This window comes from Falco biarmicus, chromosome 4, assembly GCF_023638135.1.
Source record: "Falco biarmicus isolate bFalBia1 chromosome 4, bFalBia1.pri, whole genome shotgun sequence".
NCBI classification, from domain to species: domain Eukaryota; kingdom Metazoa; phylum Chordata; class Aves; order Falconiformes; family Falconidae; genus Falco; species Falco biarmicus.
The window spans coordinates 31,888,610-31,907,785 of NC_079291.1; the positions used below are offsets into that span (position 1 = coordinate 31,888,610).

At 36.5% G+C, this 19,176-nt stretch overlaps 1 long non-coding RNA gene across 1 annotated transcript; it reads right to left on the reverse strand.

Moving 5' to 3' along the window:
- Positions 1–7,550: 7,550 nt before the first annotated feature.
- LOC130147305 (uncharacterized) lies at positions 7,551–15,556 on the reverse strand. The gene is made up of 3 exons (XR_008821187.1): positions 15,393–15,556; positions 8,531–8,692; positions 7,551–7,648 (listed from the first exon to the last, which is right to left on the reverse strand). It is a non-coding gene; the product is annotated as an uncharacterized LOC130147305 (long non-coding RNA).
- Positions 15,557–19,176: the final 3,620 nt, after the last annotated feature.

The following is a 19,176-nucleotide window of genomic DNA, read 5'->3' on the forward strand; positions in this document are numbered from 1 at the left end:
GGTTCTACGACTTTAAAAAAGCAAAAAGATCTCTTACAGCGCTAAAAGCATTAATGCCTAAACTAATTATAGATGTGCTTTAGGATCACTTTCTAAGACTGTATCATGCTCACTCTTGTCAGGGCTTGGCTAGCTGGCTGTCCATTATTTTAATTCTTGAGATTTATTGTTCTAACCTTAATTATATTGTGATGAGATCTCATGAACGCCACAATAGTGTAAACTTCAAGTATGTGCTACTGAGTAACTGCCCATGACAAAGAAACAAGGCATAAACCCTCAGAATTAGTCTCCACATAAATTAGTCATACAGCTTACCCAAAAAGCTTCCTCACTGACACGTCCCCTAGTCTTTGGGAAGAAGGTACCTGATGCAGTTAAGGCTTTTAAAACATTTTATTACGATGTTACTGTTAGTTTAGATAGTCTCCTTATTGACTGGGAGCACTGCTCGTGATGGAGAGTGCACTTTCTTCCCTGCTAGGTCCTGGGAAACTTCCATTTACCTCAGCAGAGCAGTACAGAACATTCATGCAGCTACGTGGTACCTGGCAGAGTTCAGCTAGCAGGTCTGGAGGAAAATCACTACTTGGAGGCATATTTCCTTATCTTCCAATATGTACCAAGAGACACGCATTTCAAACATATGTTCATGACATAATTTATTTTAGGTGGGTAAAAAGACAAACACATTTTAGGTATGTAGTTTACTCAGAAGGGACTGTTCACTTATAATAATTAGCTCTGCTAGTGAGATTTTAATCAATTCATTTTTTAATACAAATATTTGGCTAATAGATATGAAAGGTATTTATTTTCTCCTCAGTTGGCTTTCTTTCCTCGGATTAGTATAACATGACAGATGGCTGATGTCATCTTTACTTGGAAGAACTCAGCTGGCAATAATAGCATGGTACATTTCTGGGGATTTGCGGTACTATATGTCATGAAGCGGTTTTCAACCAAAAAGAGTCCAAAAGGGAATTCCCAGAAGTAAATATCTGCCTAAGATATCCTACTGTGTCTTGTTGATGCATCACAAACAGAAGGAAGCATAGAGTCTTTATAAAACTCCATAAATATTTACAATATTGTTGAAAATACATTGGAAATGCTACAGATTGCAAATGGTATGGGCCCCCTTGGCACTGTATATTTAATTTTGCTGTTGAGTGAGAATAACAAAAACTGGTGCTTTATATATATCCAGATCTGTTATGTATATATTTGAAGTTCAGTGATTTTTGTCACATTTGACATTTGCGTTTAATACAGTGAAAGCATTAATATTATTAGAATGTGGATACCCTGGTTGACTGTTTTTCATTTTGATAATGATTGCTGTGATGAGTAGACTAATGTCAGGGTCGGAGGGTTAAAGTTAATGAGAGCTTTCTGTTGCACCATTGATTAATGGTGGATACTGTAATGAGAGATTTTCAGATTCCTCCCATATGAAAACAGCAAAGGTAAAAATGGACTGATGCCAATTTAAACACTTACTTTAACTACCTACCAAAATGTTTCTAAACCTTCTGTCATAAATACACCTAGGCCTGGCAAAAACTGTGAGAAAATATATAAAAATATATAAATTGTATCAGATGCTTGTAATGATATAAAGCTTGCTTTATAAATCCACACTTTCTCCAACTGCACTAAGCTAAACTGTAAGAGATTTTATATTCCTCTACCTAAATGCATGTTGAAGGGTAGCTTTTTCTATAGGTAGAAAAATAGCCCTGATTATAGCATAATACCTGTTTTAATATTAGAAAGGGGATTCTTTCAATAGCTGATTTTAGCATTAAAGTTTAAATTTGTCAACTCTAGTTGATATCTGTTCCTTCTTAATCCAAGAACAGGGTTTACTGACTGGATTCCAAAGACATAGGGTATTCGCTAACATCTGTACAGCTCCAAATCTTCTTGAAGAAGATAAATGTAACTGCAAGAAAGCAAACCAATGTCCATAAGAAACTGAGCAAATACTTTTGGCAATTATTTCCCACCTTACTGCTTTTTCCTACTCTATGTTTCAATAACAAGGAAAAGTAAGGCTGGGAGACACTAGAAAGATGCATCTTAAAAAACAAAAAGACCAATCTCCCCTCTTCAAAAAACTAAACCTACTTTCAAAAGTGTCATTTTGTCAAACAAAATAGATGTTGTTTTAAAATTTCTACTAAGAGTTTTTAAAAAAAAATATTTTTTTGAGCAAAGGATATCATATAACAGGTAGAGTATGACAGAACTTAATGACTTAAGGCAAATGTATTTGCCTGTCATATTAACCTATCTTTATATACCTGAAAAATGCACAAATAAAATATGACCATGACATTTATATGAATATTTTTATTCCTTTTCCTTTTTTTATTAGGAAATAAAAATAAATGGCTGCATGTGCCATGGTTAAGAGAAGTTAAATCTTGATCTATCACCTGAACATTACAGCCAATGAATGGTAATTGACCCATGGTACCTACTAGTACCATTGTAGGCTTTGCCCATTATATGAACAAATTTGAAACAGGCCAGCCTTATAATAGGTAGCATAAAGCTGTCATGTTCCACTGTAGTTACATGGATGCTTCACTGAAGAGACCATCATACCCTGCAACATCGAAAAGAGTAGGCTGGTAGGATTTTTAATGTTTTTCTTTTGTGGTGCAGTGTACTTCTTTCCTAAGTATGATTAAATAATCATAAGAACTCCTCTAAGGGCTAATCTGCGTTATTTCCCAGATTTTCACCTTGGGGACATATTGTCCCTTGTCACTGAAACCTCAGGGACAGAAGGGTACGCCACAGGGTGGCACAGCAGGAAGCTGAGATACTGATGAAACAGTGTTCAGTTAATGAAGGCATGGCCCATGGCCTCTGCTGGTATGCCATATGTTTGAAGAAATGCTAATGACTACAATTCAAATACCTTTTTCATCTTAACTATATGTAAATGTGTTTATAAATGCTCTCTTATAAATATACTATCACATTTTTAAAAGCTAATTGCTAATGTTGCTTTCAACATCTATAATACACAATAATTAAAACTTTAGCAATTCTGCTTAATTATACCTTATGGGAAACTGTACAGTAATTTATAGAAATTAAGCAGAAAAACAAAGATCAATAGAAATAAAGCAGCAGTGGAAGAACTGAATAATAAATCACTTAGATCATTAATTTACAAAAACAAGATCATTGTGAAAAGACAACTTAGGGCCCAATTCTCAAACAGCTGAGATCTGCAAGGGGAAGATCAGGTAAAAAACTCATGGCATTCCACTAAAACACTCCTTCAGCAAGTTGAACCAGTTGTGACTTTTTTGAACTGTCAGATCATTTAACACAAATCAAATAACAGAACTACAGATTTAAGAGTAAAAATTGGGGGGATTTTAATTCAGCAGTAGCACCTTTCTCATCGCTTTACCTTTGTGAAAACCCTGTAACCCTGCAGGTGATCATTAGCCACAAATGACATTTTGCAGTGAATCATCTCCTCCACAAGTGGCCAAAACAACATCTCCATTGCAACAGCAGAAGTGCTATTCAGGAAGAGCAGTTGGTGACCAGGTTAGGCTACCTGGGACACTACTATTTTTGCTGCAAGACAGGACACCCTGTTTGAATCGTAACTGTTCCAAAGAAACTCCCTAAAGATCCAATTTAAAGCATGGTGGTATTGCTAATCTGTGAATCTACTACTCACTGTTTTTTTTCCCCTTAACACAAGTTAGAAACCCAACTCACCCATATGCAAATTCTGCCTAACACCTACTACAGAATTTAAATAAACTTAAGATAAAGAAGGGCCAACTATTTTAAAATCTCTGAGAAAGTCTACCTACATGGCACCTCACACAGGCAAATCCATAAAATTAACCACCAGTTAATTCTATTTTCTAACCCCGAATCCAGTTCAAGCAACAAGGAAACGACTATAAACTGTAACAGCTGCCTGAGGGATCATTAGGACAGAGTATTAAGGTAGGACATCTGTATCAAGATGTTTTTACTGATAACTTTTTTTCTCTTGCACCTTAAGGATTGGGGTGGAAAGAACTATATGAATGAGTTGTACTCGTCCAGTTTGAGCCAGAACTGCCCCATACAAGTGCTATAGCCCCAGTGGAAGAATTTTTCTGCTTCCTTCTCACCAAAAAGAATCAAAAAATTGACCTTAAGGAATGGAGAGGAGAACTGAAATTCTGTGATAATCTTACCTTCAAATTAGACAACTGTTTGAAAAAAAATTTCTAATTTCTATTGTGGAGCACTCCATGGGAACCCAAACCAGACTTGTGTGTGTCTGGTTCATACAGTGAAACATTGCCATCTATTTTATGGTCAAGGCAGAATGCCTTAACTTCTATTAAAGAAAATTTGAAAGCATGCTGCACAGATGAGGTTATGTTGAAGGTAAAAAAAAAAAAAAGAAGAAGAAGACAATCACAGTATCTCAATATCTTGGTGGAAGGTTCTTTAGGCTGAGTAAATGACCTCTTTATCTACTCTGCCATCCCTCCAAGGTTAATTTATCTTCAGCTGCCTCAGCCAAAGGCAGGTTTCTGCCCTATGTGCCCTCTTCAGCCAGGCACAACTGTCAGCCAGTCAAGCATTTGGCCCTACATATTTGACACATAGGCTCTGAATGTCTTGTTTTTTAACCATTAACACTGACTGACCTGTTGAAGTGTCATTCTCTTCTGGAAGACTGGTGAGGCATGGGCCTTTTGTTGGCCCTTCATACGGAAGAAAATTTCACACTCTGGCTGTACATTATTTTTTATTGACAAAAATGTAAAATATGGAGGACGGGGTAATGGACTAGAGAGTGTGTCCTTCAGCTTAGCAAGTCAGTTCCAGCTTGGAGAGCAGAGAATTCTTTTGGCACTTAGCACTTGCTTACTGACCTCTGTGAAGAACATGAGTAAAAAGATTTTAGGCACCTTCCATTACCATAGCTAAAGAACTCCAGTTCTCCAGAAAGAAAAAGGCATTTCTTTATTCCTATTTTACACACAAGGATGTAAGGCAGAAGAGGCAAATGTTCACATTTCTAAAAAGTAGAGCTGTCCAACCCAGTGATTTTGAGAAGAATCAGAAAACTTTAGATAGCTGACCCTCAGGTTAAGACCCAGTAGGTATTTAAACACTAGAAATGGGAATTATGTAGAATTTACCTGTTTCAGTGCAAAACTATTAAGCTGGAAGCTTCCATTCAGTCCTAAAAAGCATCAAACTATTCTGTCTCCTTCTATATTACAGTTTGTGATTTATTTATTTATTTATCATTTAAATTAGGAGTTCCTAAGTGCTGTGGTTTTAGCAAGTGTAATATGTGCTGGCTGGTTCAATCTAATTCAAACTAGGATTAAACAGAAAGTTTTTTGATAACAGCTGTATGAATCTATAATTTGTGTAGGCAACAGCAGTGCAGAAAGGGAGTGGCAGGGACAGAGAAAGACTTCTATGTTTCAGTTCCTATTAACAGCATTATCTCCCTCTCCTACAAAACACAGGATCTGTCTTGAGGGAAAAGGCTTGACAAACGATCTTCTCCTTTGCAAGTCAGTGCTCAGCTACAGAGTTAAACTCCCTCTTAAATGCCTTTCATGCTCAGCAAATTTTCAGTTGTCTTCTGCAGAGCATTTGAGCTTTTTGAGGAGCATCTGAAAGTGCTCTGAAGAAGACAGTGGTTAGAGTACCAATCTAGGACCTAGGCGAGGGGGTCTTGGAAGCCCTCAGCTAGGTCTCCTGTTCACAATCCAGTTAACAGACATTCACCTGAGAATCACATACACACAGGGCACTGCTGCTCTTCACCCTCTTGTTGCATTTTAAAAGGCATAAGTGAGCATATCTCAGGTACCTCAAAATAGGCCTTCCCTTATCTATAAGAGAGAATTCTGAGCCTCAGAGAACACTGTAGATGTAGTCTCTTGAAGATTTGTTTGGAGATAAGTTTGATAACTTGAAGATAAGTTTGGAGACTTATCCTGCTCATGCATTAGTTCTGCAGCTGCAGGTAGCCTCATACAGCTTAGATTTTTTTTCACTTTCTGAGGTGTCTGACTTCCCCTGTACCCTGTGGAAGGAGCCCGGCTGCCTAAACAGGGATTCTGCCACCAGGAGGCACATTTGGCTTCACACCACACTAGATGTCACCAGTGGGTGAAAAGCCAAAATAGTGGCCCAAATCCTCACTCTTCTGCTTCTCAAGATATTTCAGTAGCCTGCTTTATGGTTAACTGTAGGGAGGGGGAAACTTTGAAAAGCTGTATTTCTTGGGAAAAACAACTGCTACAACAGAGTGATCCTTGGAATGCCTGCAGGAACCTCAGTCAAACACCTGGATATTAGTAAGCCGCTCCTTTCTGTTTGCTTGTTTCGGAAAAGTAGACTATTCACCAGAGTATTGTTTATTACTCTCTCTCTCTAGGGAAGAAATCGATTACTTACCATTTCTCCCTTCTCTTCATCACTTACAGGTCATGTCTTCAGGCCTTCTTCCATGGTGTATTTGAGCTTTCATTGTTCTTTGAACTTATCTATATGTCTGCATTTTTCATCACTAACACCCTTCAGAAACCTAACCAAGCCATCTTCCTTTTGAGGGATGATGGCTAATAAAGTTTGAAGACCATATCAAATGGACCACAGATATGACCACTGGAAAAGATAATGGGACAAAAATCCACTGAACTGGTGGGAGCTTTTCAACTTGGTCAATATGGTTAAAGATATATGCAGGCTTACATCTTTACACAATCAGTGCAACTAGACCAACTGTTGATGTTTCAGGAAAAATTTTTGAGAAAATTTATTAAATCTGTAATTTTATAGAAAATTTTGGCCTTTCAGAAAAAAAAATTACTAAATAGAATGAAAAGAAAATTTGAAGTTTCTTACATTTTTTTTTGGGGGGGGCAAAGTATTTAAAGGTCAACAGAAATAATATGGAACTGTTTCAAAAAAACTTCAGTTCTTGGGTATGGATTATATCATAGTTACCAGTGAACCTCAAAATAAAAAATATTTTTTAAACAAACAGCAACATTATACTCCAATAAATGTAGAGAATGCTGTGAGCCTATTGAAATGCTTTGTTTCAAATTAAAAAAAACCACCTTTCAAACAAATTTAATCAAAATTGATACTTTTCTTTAAAAAGTTCAGATTTGTCAAAATGCTGTTTCCTGACAGCTGCAGCTATAACTTATATTTAGAAGCTTCCAAAACATTTTAATTTTGAGGTTATTATACAGATACTTCCAGTGCTAGAAGAGAATATTGTGAACACTGAAGACTCAGAATAGCCTTTTCAAAGCAGGATCAAAAGCTTTAAAATGTTGCACATGGATACGGCTGGGAAATTATTTCATGAAACAAAAAACATTTGGAAGATGTTTGGAAAACATTGCTTTCCCTAAATCTATACAAAGAACATACAATCTACACAAAGTCTCAAACATTTGCTAAGGAAAAATATCATATCACATCCTCTGGATTATTCAGTTGTGATCTGTTTTGCCTGTTTACTCACACATAGAATATAAGACATGAACTTTGGGGCAGAGGTGAGCAGACCTCAGTAAGGGAGGCTGGTGTCTGCTGAACACCCTTTACAGCAGAAGAGCTGCCAAAAGAGGAAAGAACAGAGAATTAGAAGACAAAAAGCAAAGGAAATCCTGATAACAAGGAATAAAGAAATAAGGGCCTCTCTCTCCCTCCTCCCCCCTCGCCATTTTTTAAGGGTTTTATATATATATATAAATATATGTATATATCTATGTAGAAGACACTTAAGCTATTTTTAACAGGAATCTTCATACCACCATTCCTTGGAGTCATAGAACACAGTACTTTACCATTGCTAAGCCCTAGTTCATTTCACTAGAGGTATCCAGAAAGCTAATTATCTCCTGAGAACTTGCTATAATTTTAAGGGTTATGCACAAGATGTTAACTAATCACACAGCTCCCAGATATTTGTAACATGCAGTGTGACTCTGAGGTTGCATTTAAATGAGAGACAGGCATGACTACTGATGTGTTGTTTGTTAGTGCTGCACAGCAAGCAAAATGCTACATTACACAGTGCCAAATTCACAATACTTCATTGGTTATGCTTCAGAGATAACAGAAAGCATACAACACTTAATCAGTGTTCAGTGTTCCACAGGCTATATTAAATAATAATAATAATAATAAACTGAGAAGTACTTCAGGAAAAAATAGACTACAAAATTAATTACAAATTGCAAATATGATGCAAATGAATGCAAACAAGAAAAACAAAATGTGTATTTTTCTACCAAACATGGACCCGATTTGGAAAACCCAGGCTCATTGGGAAATGAGAGGTCACACGTCAGGCCTTAAATTATCTATATTGGCTCAAAAGTATAAAAATTTGAGGATGTCCAAATAGGAAATATAAAACTCGTATCCTTAAGTTGTTTACATGATTTCTGTTGGTAAACACACTTGGAACATATTCTCAATTTAGCACTGTTACCTTTTAATAAATAGTGAAATCAAAACTGTTGTGGACGAGTATCAGACTTTCCATCTATTTTCAGAAATAGGCGCACAAAGAAAATGTGGCTTATTGAATTTGAAAACAATAATATTGACTTCTTTGGAAACTTTCAATAAAGCTATTGAGTGTTTTCTCCCCCTGTGAATACAAGTAAAGAAAACCAGTTAGTCATTTTGCTAGAAATCCTTACTTTTACAAGTTGTAATTTAACGCAATCATTCCGCCAATAGCCAAAACTGAATATACATGTCTTCTAATGTATAGATAAAATATCTAGCTATATAAAAACAACAACAAAAAATTAGAAAATAATAGTATACCAATCCTGCAAGAGTTAATGTTTATGCCTTGTCATTCATAATTTGAAAAAAATTACAATAAATATGATAGATAACTGTTACCTCTAAACTTCTGACATGTGAATTATTTAATTAATTGTTCCCATTTTATGCTACAACACTAAGCATATTTCAGTAGGTCCATACATATTTCAATAGGTGCATCTTTTAAATTTAGGGCTATGTCATCACCAGACTAAATTAGAGACTAGATAATTAATATTTAACTTCTGTTAAAGCATCTTGAAATGTGTAGGCTTAACCACTGCCCTTCATTTAAGACAGCCACATGAAACATCTATTTGTAAATTTCCACTTAATTTTAAAGCAAATGAAACACAAATATAACTTCATAGGGCAAATAAATGGTAAAATTTCAAAGAAATTAGGGTTTTAGCAACTCAGAGAAAGCCTGTATCTATGTGTGTGCAGAATTTATTCCCTTCTGATCAGAAAGTTGAGGGGAAAAGGGGGAACCTCAGATGAACTAGAAGAAAATCTACAGAGATTTATTTTCAGGGCATCTGTAATGACTGATGTGGATTTCCAGTTTAAGCTCGGGGGGGGGGGGGGGGCGGAAAAAAAAGGCAAAAAATATTCCAGGAAGCTGTGGTATTTGCCATAGAAATTTAATCTTGCCTTGAAGCAAGAAGCAGCTGTTACTGAGAAATATGGAAATAATTTGCTATAAGAAGCAAATGCATGAGGAAAAGAGATTCTAATCTGGTTCATAATATTATTGAATTATTTTTAAAAAAAGTCAGAAAAATTAAAGAAATGGGCAAAAATGCAAGCTGTCAGAGATAAATGCCGACACAATGGGGAAAAAACATTAAAAGGTTGCTTAGTTAACTAGAAGGCCAAAGTACAGAGTCTCAGGTGTTCAGTGAAACCTGCCTTCCAGCTCAGAGGGAGTCTGGTTTAAAGTAAAGAAAAGAGTCGCAGACCTGAAAGATAAAAAAGCTGTTTACACTCAAAGATAAAACTGCAGAACAGAAATGCTGCAGAGCCTAAAAATTCTGGGATCACAACCAGAATCTCATAATCAGCTATTCCTATTTAGGAATTGTGCCTACTTAACCGAGATTTGTAATCTGCTTTTGAAAAGTGAACTGCAGAAGTTCAGGTAGCCAAAATAAAAAGGGTTAACTGATCAATGGCTTGTATTTCATTATGGCCAAGAACTGGACCCTATTCCAGGAAAAGGACTTTAACTTTCAGTGTCTTAGGCACAAGGCAAGAAAAAAATTCCACAGAAATAAAGTCTTATTCAATGGCAATTTTTTTGCCAATTCTAATACTCAGTTTGAAAAAGTCATCTTGGGGAATAATTAACTTTAAACCCGCCTCTCCCCAAACCAGAGATTTTCAGTATGTTATTTAAAGTCCACAGGCCAAATTGTCTATCAATTAACTCTGACTTCAGAGAATCAGCAAAAATGCAGCTGCAAAGAGTAGAACTTTGCTAGGATGAAAATTTCTTTCCAACTATGTAGTTTTGAAAAAGCCTAGCCTTTTAAGGCCCCATTTTTGAGAAAAGACAATTATGAACTCTGCATTTCTACTACTAACTAGTCTATGTTACTTTAATCCTTAAGTACTTGCTAAAACTCACTCACATAATTGAGATTTAAACACAATTAAATAATTTCATGAATAAAGACCTATATATGCACAGCAGGTTTTTATGCTTTTTTAGTTGTGATGACTTCACAATCCATTTTCAAGTTTTACACGAGGAGCCATTAAGTTCAAGAAAGAAAACCCAGCATTACTTGCTTAAAATTTCCCTTTCTAAGTAACCCTGAAATTTTTGCTTCCACACAACTTTCTACTGACTGTTTTCCAGAAATATAATCTAGGTTACTACATCATGCCAGAGCCTTCCTGTATCATACATTGCCTGAAACCTTTTGGTTTCTGATGTCTTCAGTGCTGGATTATACCCTTTTATTTGTGCATTCCTTTTGATCATTTCATCTCAATTCTCTGTATATAAAAAAATAACACCTGATGATGCACATATGAATTTGAATACCATACTAAAATGAGTATAAAAGATGGAATAAGACAGAGACTGAAAATGCACATGCAAAGGATGAGGTTGGAAAGGTTCAATGGGACAGTTCAGTGTGCAAAAGAAGCTCAGAATTTTGGATTATTATCTAAATTTTATTCCGAAAACATTTAAATCTCATTTTCAGAAAAAGCTCAAGCCCAGCAAGACCCTTGATGTGATTATCATTTTCTAATTCTCTCAAAAAGTTTGGAGCTGAGTCAAAATTAAACTGTGGGTGACAGTTCAAATGAGTCATTTTCATTTTGGATGTCTACAGTAATGTAATTAAATGATCATACTAGTAGTAACTTCTCTCTCAAAGGCTGAGCTGATATCTTACAGAGTAAAGTTGATGTCCACTAAAAAATTCCCTTAATATAGCATCGGGAGAGAAAGCTTAAAATGGCAAGCAGCCAGAGCAACTGACTGGCAAAAGGGTATCCACATTTGTTAGACTGCTGAAAAGTGTGGTAGGGACTAATAGGGAACATCAAGAAAAACGTATGACAAGGCTGAGTGACATTCCACATTTGGGTGGCTAAAGAGCAAAGCTGTAGGGAAAACAAAGTGATTGCCTGAAGTGCAAAGATCCTGTCAACATGAAAACAAGTTAAACAAACAATTTTACTCTTTTAATTCATATTGAAGACTCTGTCACCATGATGTAACTGAACTCTTTAAAATCAAATCAATCAATCTCTGTAGCACTTTGTGGAAGAGCAAGAAGCAGAAAATAGAAACCTGACAGCCTAATCTACCTTTGACCTCATGTTAACTTGTCAACATTTATAAACCCAGAAGGATAAATCAGAAAATATATAAATTATTCTTAACAGCAGCGACAGCTGCTGTCCTTTTTCTGTCAATGCACGCAAAGCTCACTGGCTTGGTTTTATCATTTTTATTACTACTTTTTTAAAAAGTCTCCCTAGCATTGATTCAAGAGTTAGATAAAAACAGCTGTAAATCCATAAGAAAAACAACTAATACGTTGAAGTGTTGAGGCTGGTTTCATTCCACCACCAGCAGATAAACAACCTTGTTATTAGTAAAGATGGTTTTGAATAGAAGCACAATCCCTCTCTGCTGGGGTTCAGAGATTCCCAGAACTGTGATTACAGCTGAACAGAAATGACAACCAGTGCACTGAAACAACACTCTACGCTTTCTGGACCCTGGGAACCTCAAAAGAACCTCAAAAACAATGGTAAACCACTGCATCATTCAGGGCAGGAGTGATGATGCTGACAGCTCTGCTTTGGAAGCGATGCCCTTCCCGGGCACTGCTCATTGCAAGAGACGTGAAACAAATCAAACTGTTGTTTGCTCCCCTTCCAGAACTCAGCAAACAGTGAAAAACAGATGTAAAAACTTCTCTTATTTTGTTAAAACATAATCCTCCGTTAACTTTTGATTAATTCTGATGTGTTGAAATGTCAAGAGTTAACTGGAAAAACCCACAAGCAGAGCTTGGCTCGCTGCAGTGTGGATGAAGGATGGAGCTGAGTCTCATTGTTTTACAGGTCTTTCAGTGTTACTGGCTGAGTGGGCTGAAGCCTGAAAACAGAGGAAGTCTATCGATTCCCAAAGCAGGCTGGGGCCTTTCAGATCTTTCAGGACCTTTCAGGTCCTCCGGGAGCTCAGTAAAACCTTCAGTGGTTATAACCCAGAGCATTTGCTTCATTTCTCTTCCTGTGGACTGCAGCTGGTGTTTTAAGGCTTCGGGCACTTCAGATAGACTTGTGGATCTGTTTTCATTTTGGTGAGCCGCTGCCGTTGCCCAAGCACTCAGGTGAATAAAAGGTTTACAGTTTGATCGGTAGTATATGTAAAGGGGTCTTTTTTTGAGCCTCAGAAAAACCCTTATGATTTAGATTATTGTGTTTTTAGAGGTGAAAAGAGTGAAAGCAATTGAAGGAGAGTGAGTGTCTAGGCACATTAAAGAGCAGTATCGCTTTGAAGCAGGACCGGCATTTTACAACGTCTAAACAATTTGTTGAGAAGGCTTGTAAGAAGTGTGAAAAGAGACAAATTTGGAAGGATAATTAGAGAGGATTAAGATTAAATACTAGCTGTTAAACTGCAGAAAGTATCTCAAACAAGCATTAGCGTGTTCTTCAAATATTACTCAGAACAGACAAAGTGTGTGTGCACACATGCGTGTGTATGCATGTGTATGCGTGTGTGTGCGTGTGCATGCCTGTGCATGTGTGTGTGTGTACCCTAACCTATGCAACTAGGACAGGGATTGAATGATAGGGTATATAAAATACACTGACTATTGACACTGTTCTTTTGCTTCTCTCTTTGCAGAAGACAGAACTGAAAGCTGTATGTGTAGTCTGCAGGAAAAGGTTAGGTAATTGTCCAAGCATACCTGAATTGCTACTCTAGAAAATGTACTGAATGTCTCACCTAGGATTTGTCAGCTGGTTCTTCAGTACAAAGACAATGTATTTCCTTAGTGGTAGTTTCTTAGTGACTGTTTCCACCTCTGCTCCCTGTACTTTCCAGTTAAATCCCAGGATGTGCCAGGAAAATGGAGGTAGAATAGAACAGCAGTCCTTCAGTAGCTAGAAATGTTTTCCTTTACCTACACACACTGAATGGGCAAAAGTAAATGATAAATGCTTTTGCTCCCACATGTGTGCCATATTGTTCTTACAGTATGAGACAAACAGAAAGCAGAATCAGCTTTGGCATAGCAGGGATGGAACAAACCAGGTGTACCTGGAGCTGTACAAGGTAGACAGCTCTGCTGTCTGGAACTGCCAGTGTGTCAGCCTCAAACTCAGCACTGTCTGTCGTTCACATGTAATGTGGCTGTCTCCTTCATTCTTTTAGAGCTAAGAGGTTATCTAAAAGCATATTTGGGGGCAATTAACAAATATGAACATTGGCATTCCGAATGGACAAAATATTCTGCAGAGTAACAACGGCAAATTCCTTTATTGCTTACTTTCAAACGATAAAAAACAGTCCAGTGATAAGTATTTGCCAGAACAAAAAAGAAAGCAAATACACACAAATTCCCGGTACAGGACTGAGCAAATGAAAATATGTAAATATATGGGATTCATTTTTCAGGTTGAAAATTTAAGATGGCCAGTGTAATTAAGATTGTGCAAACTTAAAGATCTTTTATACACTTTACACATTTTCAGCTAATCAGAACTGCTTCTTTATGGGCTGTTTGATGTGAATGCTGAATAGCAGTCCCTTCTTGCAGCTTTTTTTTCCTACAGCAACTACTGAAGTCTTCATTTACACTGCACGAATTACCCTTAGCAGCAGGTAGGAAGCAATCAGCAGGTGTAGCTGGCAATAGGTCTATTTTCATTACAAGATGGAGAGAGCCAGGGGACATGACATTTGTCCAACATGGTCAGGGAGGACTCTATTAGGAAAATTGACTCTGGGGAACTGTAGACTTGCTGAGGAGGCTTTGAAAGAGGGAATGTGAGAAAGCATGGCTATTTTTCTTTTGGTTTGTTTTTTTTTTCTTCTTCTTTTTCTCTAGGGTAATTAAAAGACATAAGTAAGAAATAATTTAAATCCTTTAAGAACTACCTACAACGCATAAAATGCATATAATTCTCCTGCTCTTGAGTACTCTGAGCATTTCAGAGTACATCTCTGTGAAATAATTTCACAGCAACTTGTAAGTGAAACTATCAGTAACAAACTTGGAGGAGGAAAGCATGAGAATCTGGGGGATAAAAGAGAATCACAGCTAATGGAAGTATATCACACTGGATAATTTTTTCAAGAAATATCAGAATAAAACAGAGGCAGGAGGGAAAGTAATAAACTCATAAGTACCTAACTTTAGATACCAAATTGAAATAAACAAATTCAGAAATCAAATGTCCCAGAGTGTCCCTTGAAGGCGATTTCAGTCCCCCAGAGTTCTTAATTATCTTTTGAAGGTGACTCTCTCTCCTCTTTTGAACTACGAAGGCAGGAATTTTCCCCGTTATATCTTATTATTTCTTGTTTCAGTTTTCCTTTGAGTAATCACTCTGGTACTTCCCTTCAGTAAGCAGTAATGTATGCTTTAAAGTATTTACTGATTGTTTTACAAGGAAAATTTCTTTTCTAGAACTGTAAATACAAAGAACTCCTTTCAGCAAATGAATGCCCTGCAGACTGTATTTTGTTTCCTTTCTAAATAATACATTTGGTTGCTACTGGCCTTGGAACTAAACTTCCTATTTTATCATAAAGTAGGAATAAAAGTATCTTGTTGAGTTTCAGAGTAATAACTCATTTTTTCATGCTTAGTCAAGCAAAATTCCTAATATAGTAAACACCTTAAACTCAGACTTGAATATAGGCTACAGTCTCTAGCTAAAGGTATTAAATATAGAGACATATTGAGAAATTATTGTATATCTTTAATGTAATCCTCTTCAGAACATTAATACTTACGTATATTTACCTGAATAAAATCCCAAGAATATACATGAACAGGTACTGTTTTCAGAGATGGGGAAATGAAACATCAAACTGCTTGCTCAAGAAGTCTGTAGCACAAAAGGATATTGAACCCTTCTCTTCTAAGTCCTAGGTTAACATTTGAACCACAGGAGGAGCATGCCACCACCTTCAGTGGATTATAACTTTAATTGAAAATGGAAAAGAAAACATTAGTCCTCTTCTCTTCACACACCATCCACCTCAGAACCTGAGCATGACAACTCTGTCAAGCTTCTCAAGGAAATTCTGACAGTTAACACACATGTATGAAGTAAATGAACATTGGGTAGACAAGCAAAGTTGTAGTAAAAGCATTTTTCTAAACATTTTTCTTTCAGTTCAAAGACTAGAAAATGGAATGGTTAGATTTCAGATGATTACATAAAATATTAACATCACTTCAGAAAAACCCAGATGTGGTACTTTTACCCACAGAAAGCATAGTATTGCTGTATGTTCAATAGGGTAAGAGACATGGAGAAGAGCTGCAAAACCATGGTGGGGGAAGGTGGGAAGGAAAAAAATATAGAAGAACAGAACTGACTTCATTCATATCTTCATGGAAAATCTTCAAGTTGAGGAAACTACCCTGAAGTCTTGGCTTGGTCCTAAAATTCTGGTTGACTCCTGATTTTATAAAAAGTATTTTCAATATTTTTTTTTTGGATGACAGGCTTTGCAGAATGCACTTGATTACCCTTTCAAGCTCTCTCAAATGCCATCTAAGGCCAACTGCATATTGCAGAAATTGATGCTGTGCAGTATTGGACAATTAAAACAACAAAAAAAAATGAAACAGGCCTTAGACACACTGCCTCCATATGAATTCTGAAAAACAAAGAGAAGTCAAGCTCTAGTTTCACCTTTTTAAATTGATCCCTTTATCCATATATTTTCCTTTAACTGTCCTTTACCACAATTAACCTTACTGCCTAAGGCTTCACATAGTTTTCTTAGGAGCAAGCGGGTAACATTCACCTTGCTTTGCAAAGAAGATCAAACAAGAATGGCAAATAATTAACCATCCCTTGATCCTCAGTCTGTTCATATCTCCAGACTACATTAACTGTGTATGGCTTTATGGAAATACTTCAGCAGTATAAAGGTTATTACAGTATAAAGCTTCTTGCCATAGCTATATACCAAAATATTCCTTCACATGTTCCCATAAACACAGTTAATAGTTCACAGGCTAAATTTACCAACTCTAGAGATCTCTGTCAAAAGCCTTGCAAATCAAGAAATTAAACATGATTATTTTGAAATTAAGTGGGCTTCTAAAATTGCTGCAGCCATAGACAAGGATTACATGTAGGAAACTTCAGCAGCTTCATTCATTGAAGAATGTTCACTCAGTTCAAGATTCTCCAACCCAACCTCAAATACTCATTAATACAGGGTATACGTTATCTTCTGTGCTCTTTGTCACATGAAAAAAGGAAAAACAGTAAGAACAATAGTGTAAGTCAAGAAGTTTTTGAGCTGAACACTGAACTTTCCAGTTAATGATTTTCTTGTAGCACTGTATTAATGTAATTCTATGGAATGAAGCAATGGCAGAAAATATAACTACAGCTAAACCTGCTAACCTTCGTTTCTATTTCATTCCTAGGAGAAAAGGATTTTATTCTGCACTCCATGTCAACTGACTCAGGTTAAAACCTTCTTTATATTCTTGAGTAGGTGCAGCAAATTTAGCTCTTTGCTTTCATATTTGTTGTGATGTACATCTCTGCTGCACTACAATATGCTCTTTGTTATACCAGTTTAAATATCATCCATGCATGAAAGGCAGTGAAATTATATCAGCAAGTCTTTTCTGAAAGCAAGCAGTGCTGGATCAAAATGAAAGTAGCAAATAAAACCATCCTGCTCTTCTCTAGCTTTCTAAAAGTTTTTCAAGTTCTGGGAGCTGGGAGAGAAACACAATTAAAACAATTCACTAAATGCTTTATTTGCCACCTGCCATTCATTGAATACCTGCTGACAAAAGTGAGGTTTTTTACTTGCAGATTTGCCCTGATAGACTGGAATTATGAAAGTTTGTGAGTGCTCCAGGAGCCACGTGAGGATAAATATAGATTCAATCAAATCAAATCAAATTTGGCAATAAAGAAGTAAAACATGAATTAGTTTCAGCTTGTCCCAAGGATATTTTTGTTTAACAGAACCAGGATAGTTTATGAAAGCAGTTTTGTAAAACTATAGAAAACCTTGTACTGATCAATTCTTCTGTTATTTTGTTTACTATACAAATCGCAAGCTATTACAGTTTTCAATCCAAAACTTACCGTACATTCATAGATGCTTGTGGAATGTTATCTTTATTAAACCTTTTAACTGTCAGTTTTTAGGCTATTTTCTAAGAAGAAGGTGGTTTATATATTGTAAGTGTGCATGTCATATTCCTATCCACATCCCAACATACTCACTGGCCAATTTCAGTGAATATGACAGAGAAGCAGAGACTTCAGGGGAGCTGCAGGTAGGTCTATATTAGTGTTTAATATTAAATCACCCCTGTATTTACGAAGTTAGTGTCCCATCTGTTCCTCTTCATCTTGGTGTGAGTTGCATAATGCATTTGGTTCCTTCTGAAAAAACTGACTCAGAGATGAAGGTCTAGGAGAGCTCTCACTTCATGGGACTGGAGAGGAGCTGACCTGAGGTAACTGATCTCCCTATATCCCATTCCATTATTTGTAGCGTAGTTATCAGATTCTCAAGACAGGTCTTTTGTGTTATGTATTTACTCTTGCTGAGTTGCAGTAACAGGGTAAGTTATTGCATGTTTGTGAAATGAAGAGGGAACCTTGTATTGCACAGCACTGAAAACGCTAAAAAGCAAATCCCTCACTAGACATCAAAAAAGAGACTGGGGGGGGGGGGGGGGGAAAGGAAAGGAAATCTTCCCCATTACTGCTGTTCTTTAGGGATTACAGTGTGAAGGATCAGTTGGTACAATAGTAAGGCGATAGATATCTACAAACCCAAGGTACCTGGGAATGCAAGATTGGAAGACCGAGCCCAATTGTAATTGCTAGCACAAGTAATTAATCATTACATTAAAATTTTCTTTCCATTTAAATGTATCTTCTTCCTTCTTGCTGTTAGCTTCACAATGTAACTATAGAGAAAAATAGTATGCCCTCACAACATGAGTATTTTTCTTTTAATTAGAGAGCTTTTATAACTAATTCTCACACTGCTTACTAAAATTCACCTCAACCTACTGATTAAAGATGTTGGAAGAGCTGTTATGTGCAGCATATCTGTACGTCATAAATTCATATGATCAGAACAGAAATGCTCTATAAATGCTGAAGTATATGTACAATTGACAGCTATTCATCTGACCTTACATGTCAGATCATGGAATTGACTCAAATTCAGAAGTCGAATACATAATGTAAGTTACTTTAAGAACTTAATGTAATTACAGCCTCAAAGCTTAGCTACCCAGAAAAGGCAATTCAACTGCAGTAGTCAATTTTCCTTTCTTTTAGAACTGACTCCTCACAGATCTGTGAGAGAAGAGCTAAAAATACAGACATTATCTGTGCCACAGTTATGGCACATGAAACAGAAGACTTCTGCATGCACATATAAAAGCACAGGAATTATTCTTGGTATACACAACACAGGCATCATGTGTAGATAGCCACACTGATGTGGGATTTTTTTTTTAAGTTCACCTGAATACTTTTAAATTTTAAGACCTCCAGGACCTGAGGCTGAAAATAGTG